Below are 7770 nucleotides of genomic sequence, written 5' to 3'. Positions count from 1 at the left end.
AGGAACAAGAGAGATCTATAAAATATCCAACCAATTTAATATCTCTGCCTGGACAGGACAATGGGCTTCCTGAAGCAAGGGAAAAGCCTCTGATACCTTAACAGAAAGGCTCCCCTGAAGAATGAGAGGGTACCAAAACTCTTACCAAGCTTTTCATGCAATATAGTGGCCTTTATTTGGACCACACCCAACATCATCAATATTTGTGGCTTTCAAATCCTTAAATATTTTAAGGGCCATATTTATGGCAAAACAATATAAATAATACTAACATGCCTTTGGGAGCAGGGCAGCAAGGGAAAATAAGTTACACTTGATTGACAGTTATACACCATGCTTTCTTGTTTCCAAGATATAATTTTTCCATTGTAACATTTCTAAAATTGAGATCCACAGAATAGATGTCTAAAAAAATATCTGACCGGGCGCCTGGGTGGCGCAGTCGGTTAAGCGTCCGACTTCAGCCAGGTCACAATCTCGCGGTCCGTGAGTTTGAGCCCCGCGTCAGGCTCTGGGCTGATGGCTCAGAGCCTGGAGCCTGTTTCCAATTCTGTGTCTCCCTCTCTCTCTGCCCCTCCCCCGTTCATGCTCTGTCTCTCTCTGTCCCAAAAATAAATAAAAAAAAAAGTTGAAAAAAAAATTAAAAAAAAAAAATCTGACAACCTCTAGGCAGCAGAATAAGTTATGAAGTGCCAATAGTCATTATTGCCTGCACATCTGCAAAATGGTAAACATTTGAAGGTGAACATTCATCCAACCACTTCAGTCATGTTATTTTTATTGTTGGAAGCAATTTTATTGAATTTTTAACTCAAATTTGGATTCCAACCTTTGGTTTAAAATATCTTCAAAAGATTACACACACACACACACACACACACACACACACACACACACGTAATATAGCATTAATTTTTCCAATTGTGTTCAATTTACAGAAATTTGTTTCACACAGGCAACGTGATCAGAGGCAACAGAAGCTTCTGGAACCACTCAGAATTGTTTAAATTAGTAGAAATTGGAAGAATGAATCCATGTATCATGGAGACTAACCTTCAGCTAGAACATCTATCTGACAAAATCTTCCAGCTGACCTTCAATACACAATTCAATTAAGGATAAAATTATACATATTCAATACATATTATATTTTATATATAATTCAATTAAGGAAAAGTTATATATATAAAGTATAATTTATATATATATTACATCATTGTTCTCTTTAGTGGATTATATATTGCATATATGTGATATATTATGTATTGATTATATATATGTTTATATGTAATTTTCATACGTATGAATTGAACCAAAAAGGAAATGAAAATGCAAAGTTCTGGAAATCTCGACAAGATTACACTCCAAGTCCTAAAAATGATGCAGTTAAAAGCAAGAAGAACAGTGTACCAGTATGTCATTTATAAAAGCCAGTGACTAAGAACATTTGAATGCTGAAGTGTAAAAGGCTTAAACACAAATTTTGATTGTGGTAGTTATGAAAATGGCATAAAATTATACTGACCATTTATTATAAAAAATCATATATAAAAACTGTATACAGTTAATATAGTGTTTCCTCCACCACATACATACAATTGATGGTGATGTTAAAGGAAATATGCTAATGTTCAGAATTACTGAGAATCATCAAATTTATCTCTTTGTTTAGAAAATAAGGTCCTAAGATCCCACAGGTTACTTGTCACAGAACTCAAACTAGAAATTATGAGCTAACCAGAGAGGCTTCAAAAGAGGGACAATATAATGGCACAAAATGAAAAGCCTTGACCTACAGGATACACCAAATTAGGGCCAGCCAGTAACTCTCTGAAAATAACATTAAAACAAGCTCTCTGGGGGGGGGGGGGGGGGGGGGGGGGGGGACTCTGCTACTAAATCAATCCTCACTTAAATGACAATGGTTAAACATGACCAAGAAGACTGCTGGGAAAATCTAAGAGAAACCAACTCACAAAGAAAACTTCCTAAAAATCTATTTAAATTCCTTTCAATATCATTCATGAGAAAGGCCAGAAACTCTCAATGTTTCAGTAATTTACATATGGCCACACTCTTTTGTTAATGTGTTATGCATTCTTTTGACACCTGTCAGGGAAGTATATGACAAATGTTATCACCCTGTTTTGAGCTCCAATGAGATTGAGTTAATTTCATCACATTGTTAATTCAGAAAATTTGAGACCATAATGCATTAGTCCATAATCCTTAATCTAAGAATTCAAAAAGATTTTTGCCTATAGACCACTTTTATTCAACATACATGAGAAATTTTGCAGAAGGAAACTACTTTTTTTTAAGAAACTTTTTTTTTTTAACGTCTATTTATTTTTGAGAGAAAGAGACAGGGACAGAGCACAAGTGGGGGAGGGGCAGAGAGACAGAATCCGAAGCAGGCTCCAGTCTCTGAGCTGTCAGCACTCGAACTCACAGAATGTGAGAGCATGACCTGAGCCAAAGTAGGATGCTTAACCCACTGAGCCACCCAGGTGTCCCAGGAAACTATTTTCTAAAGCAAACCCATCATTGTCAAAAAGAAGCTTCAAGCACTTCCTCCTTACTTCTTGAGCATCTACTACATACAGAACACTAGATGGACTCTGCTGTGATACCAGGAAAGGTCATTCTTAGCCCTGTTTTACCAAGCCAATGGAGAAATTGAAACCTAGAAGTGGTAAATAACTTGCCCAAATTTAAGCAGCTCAAAAACCCAGAGAACTATCCCTAAGGCCTATGACCTTAACCGCTACACTGTGATAGAAGGTGTTTAATAATTAAGTACCAAATTAGTAACATATAAGTGACTGTGACTTTGAAGTCAGCTTGAGTATTCAGGTAAGCCTCTTGGAAGAGCTAGAAAATAAATAGGGCCCTTGAAGGATAAAGAAGATTGACAAAAGGTAGATTTTTGTCAAAAAATCAGCGAATAAATAAAACTGAGGGGCAACTATTGGACTACAAGAAAGGGAAACTCAGACAGGAATAGTTGGAATTTTGTAGAAGGCCTACAGGAGATGAAACTGGAATTAGAATTACATTCTGGCCAAGGTAGTACAAATCAATTTGTAAATGTTGATGTCCTGTTGGAAGGCTTCCAGGGAGACAGAGCAGAATGGAGAGGAAGTAGTCCCCCTTGATGAGTAAGTCAGTGCCTTCCTGAGAGGGTAATAGCCTCACAGCTCAGGGGGGGCTCAGATGACGGAATGCAAGAAGGCGACATAACTAATATGATCACTGAATGATAAATTAGAGCATATAATTACATGGATATTTTTTACCCCAAAAGACAGGATCTGGTCACTTAATAGGATCAATGAAGAAAGAAGCATATCCCTGGCTACTGAGAAGCACCCAGAGCCACTGTATCTTTGCTTTTGTTGAGAGTGAAATGGTTTTGACGTAGCTACAAGTTCATCTTCTGACCCACCAGAATGTCCCTGTTAACAACAGAATTTCATAGGAATTGAATAAAATATAATCATAACTACCTTGAATTCCAAAAATACAACAATGGAGCTTTATAAGGTAAAGCTCAGGCTTGGAAGAGTCCAGATTTAACATGTCCAGGGTAAGAAAATCCTGTCATGTCAACATTAGCAAAAGGGGCACATTGAGTTTGAAAAATAAAGCAATATATTCTATCATGAGTAGCAATTTTTTAAAAAGAGCCTAATACTGCATGCTTACCAACAGAGTCAGGCCTGGGGTAACAGAAGGAGATATGGTGGAGGGTGGGGTGGTGGGCTATTTCCTTCCACAAAGTGGGCATAAGTGGGAACCCTACAAGTTATACAATCTGTTTAAACATGGAAGGCAATTTATTCTAACCTCTAAATGGACCACAAGGGGCAATGTCAAGTGCCTTAAGTCCTCAGAGTGGGAGCCTAAATTTTGAGAATGCAAATGCAAGGAACTAAGAACTACTGGACCTGACAGTGGACCCTTTAAAAAGGGAATAATATTTTATTTATATTAAAATTCTCAAGCACAATGCCCAGCAAATATTAAGAGTTTAATAAACATTTGGGGTGCCTGGCTGGCTCAGGCGGATGGGCATCCAACCTCAGCTCAAGTCATGATCTCAGTTTGGTTCCTGGGTTCAAGCTCCATGTCGAGCTATGCGCTTACATCGTGGAGCCTGCTTCGGATCCTCTGTCTCCTTTTCTCTCTGCCCTTCCCCTACGCATGCATGCTCTCTCTCTCAAAAACAAACATATTTTTTTAAGTTTAATAAACATTTGATGGCTAAAGAGAAGCATAATACCCCTTCTAAGATTCCCTTCTGAACTGCAGTAGAGACAGAATAAGCCTTACAACAGGATAAAAAGGACATCACTTAAGTGATGTTATCAGGAGGGCAGGGGGCCCCTTTGTTCCCTGAATGTTTCCAGTAGCCCTCATGACAGGCTTATGTAACCGTTGGCTGTCATTTCTCAGTGTTAGGTACCACCCTCTCTCCCTGGTAAATAGTCCTGGAAGCAACAAGCTCATTAAGTGCTAACGTGGAACTGGTTTCACTCTCTCAAGCATGAGTGGCATCAATAGCCTAACTTGGAGATGTCAAAAACAAGTCAGAAAAAAAAAAAAAAAAAAAAAAGAATGTTCTAAAAAGCAACTGCCTACATAATAAATTGCCTTGAGCTCCAAATAGAGAAGACCACATCTTCTCTAGTGCCTGGTAATACACAGGCACTACCATATTTTAAAGCAGTAGCAACGTTTGGGTTCCATGGCCCTATAACCCTGCTTTCTTAATCTCTCTTCCCTTTCAATACTCCTTAACCTCAGCTCCAGGAGAGCCCACATGCACAGGCAGCCTCTTCTGGGTAAAAACAGGCTCTACTGTGGTAGGTAAAACTCTTGACTCCAGGTCTTCCTATCCCCCGTCATTCAAGCTACCTGCCATTTATTTGCCCCACCAAATAACAAAGCCTATTACATAGCTACAGTAACTAAAATACTATAGCGCTGGCATAAGAATACACAGAAAAGGGGCACCTGGCTGGCTTTGTCATGGAACCTGCAACTCTTGATCTCTTGGGGTTTTAAGTTCAAGCCCCAAATTAGGTTTAGAGATTACTTAAAAATAAAATCTTTAAAAAACAGACATTAAAAAGTCAATAAGAGGCTTAGAAATAGAAAGTAGTGTTCACTAAAATTTATGTTGTGAAGGTGATAACTCAAATCAGTTTCAGTGATAAATATTACTAAAATTTTTAGTAATTTATTTGACTTTTAACTCTATATAGTTCTAATTTACTTAAAAGATACATACAAAAATAGGGGCGCCTGGGTGGCACAGTCGGTTAAGCATCCGACTTCAGCCAGGTCACGATCTCGTGGTCCGTGAGTTCGAGCCCCGCGTCAGGCTCTGGGCTGACGGCTCAGAGCCTGGAGCCTGTTTCCGATTCTGTGTCTCCCTCTCTCTCTGACCCTCCCCCGTTCATGCTCTGTCTCTCTCTGTCCCAAAAAAATAAATAAACGTTGAAAAAAAAATTAAAAAAAAAAAGATACATACAAAAATATAAACCATAAAAAATTGAAGAAAATAAAAAGTAATTTTGTTGATCCTGTGGCTTTTTAAGTCTTAAAGTTAGTCAAGAAATTACAGAAAAACTTAAATGTGACAACGTAATATTTTTTCTTTTTATCAGAAAACATCTTTAGCAAAATTAAAACTATAATAGACATCTAAATTTTTTTGTAGCAGAACTTTAATTTTCCTTTGGGCTAATAATATGCTCCCTCTTGGCTTATGTAAGTCTGTCCCTATCCCTCCAAAAGTGGGTGATCAAGGTAAACATGGCCATTCCCACCTTCTATGTTCCTAGGCAGAATGTTTCAGGAAGGGACACACAGCCCATGTCCACCAGTGAGACTCATTCGAGTACCACAGTGACTGGAAAAGGGAACCTTCCTTCACTGAGTGACTAAGAAAGCTGGATCTCTGCATGGCCATTTTGTCACCAAGAAGAAAGCTATGCCTGAATTATGTCAATCCAGAGGAAATGCAAGCTGAGAGATGGACAGATTCCGAGTCTGGATGATGCTATTAAGCCCCTGAACTCAGCACTACCTAAAGGCAGTTCTCTGGAGCCATCAATGAGCCAGTAAATTCCCATTTTTTTGTTAAGCTGGTTTGAAGCTTTCTGTCTCATATAACCAAAAAACATTAAAGAGAAGCAGCTGTAGGGGCACCTGGATGGCTCAGTCAGCAGAGCATGCAGCTCTTGATCTGGGGGTTGTGGGTTTGAGTCACGTGTTGGGTGCAGAAACTACTTAAAAATAAAATCTTTATTTTTTTAATGTTTTTTTTTTTGGGGGGGGGGATGGAGAGAGAGAGAGAGAGAGAGAGAGAGAGAGAGAGAGAGAGAGAGAGATACAGAGTATGAGCAGGGGAGGAGCAGAGAGAGGGAGACACAGAATCCAAAGCAGGCTCCAGGCCCTGAGCTGTCAGCACAGACCCCGACACGGGGCTCGAACCCACAAACCGTGAGATCATGACCTGAGCCAAAGTCAGACGTTCAACCGACTGAGCCACCCAGGTGCCCCAAAAATAAAATCTAAGAAAGAGAGATAGAGATGTGGCTGCAGGAAGCCGAGTGCTGGCAGCAGCTGGGTGGGCACCATGGCCAGGACCACTGCTATCGAGGCAGTGAAGATGCTGGTTCTGCAGCAGCAGGCCAGTGGTGCAGAGGAAAGGGCCGAGCCCCTGGAGCAGGAAGTGAAGGGGAAAGGTGAGTCTGGGAGCAAGCTGAGGCCGAGGTGGTCTCCTAAAACCGCAGGATCCAGCTGGTTGAGGAAGAGATGGACCCTGCCCAGGAGCACCTGGCCACTGCCCTGCAAAAGCTGGAGGAAGCCCAGAAACCCACTACTGAGAACAAGACAGGTATGAAGGCTATTGAAAATGGAGCCTTAAAAGATGAAGCAAAGATGGAACTCCAGAAAACCCAATTCGGACAAGCAGAGCACACTGCACAAGAGGCAGATCGGATGTATGAAGGAGTGGCCCGGAAGCTGGTGATCACTGAGGGAGGACCTGGAACGCACAGAGGAGTGAAGTGAACTGGCAGAGTTCAGAGCTGCTGGAAGATGGAGGAGGACATCAGACCTGATGGAGCAGAACCTGGTGTCTGAGAGCTGCTGCAGAAAAGTACTCTCAGAATGGAGACAAATATGAAGAAGAGATAAAGAATCTTACTGATAAACTTAAGCAGGCAAAGACCTGTGCTGAGTGTGCCAAACTAGCGAAGACAAGTGATGATTTACAAGATACGCCAATATGCACCACAGAGGAACATCTCTGTACACAAAGGATGCTGGACCAGCTTCTGCCTGACCTAAATGATAGCTTCCCTGCAGCTGCCTCTCCTTCTGACCCCAGCTCCAGCCTGAGGCCAGCATGCCCGAAGCTGGCCTTGAAACTGAGGGCTGATCTCTAACTGGATGACTGCTTTCTCCTTTTGCCGCATTTCCCATCCCAACTCCTGTGTCTTTTTCACCAGTATCTGCCTCTCCCTAGAGATTCCAGTTGGGCTTGAGTCTGAGCATCTCTGGGAACAACATTTAAGGGAATGTGAGCACAATGCAAAGAGTCATTAAAAGCATGTTACTCATGCGCACTCCCTCTTTCTTAAAAAAAAAATTTTTTTTTAATCACTTTTGGGGCATCTGGGTGGCTCGGTCAGTTAAGCATCCAACTCTTGGTTTCAGCTCAGGTCATGGTCTCATGGTTTGTGGGTTCAAGTC

At 40.8% G+C, this 7770-nt stretch overlaps 1 pseudogene; it reads left to right on the top strand.

The window, feature by feature from the left end:
• The first annotated feature begins 6649 nt into the window (after window positions 1–6649).
• LOC101089446 lies at window positions 6650–7463 on the top strand (annotated as a pseudogene).
• Window positions 7464–7770: the final 307 nt, after the last annotated feature.

The sequence above is a fragment of the Felis catus genome, chromosome B3, assembly GCF_018350175.1.
Source record: "Felis catus isolate Fca126 chromosome B3, F.catus_Fca126_mat1.0, whole genome shotgun sequence".
Classification (NCBI taxonomy): domain Eukaryota; kingdom Metazoa; phylum Chordata; class Mammalia; order Carnivora; family Felidae; genus Felis; species Felis catus.
This window is presented reverse-complemented; position numbering and strand designations above follow the sequence as displayed.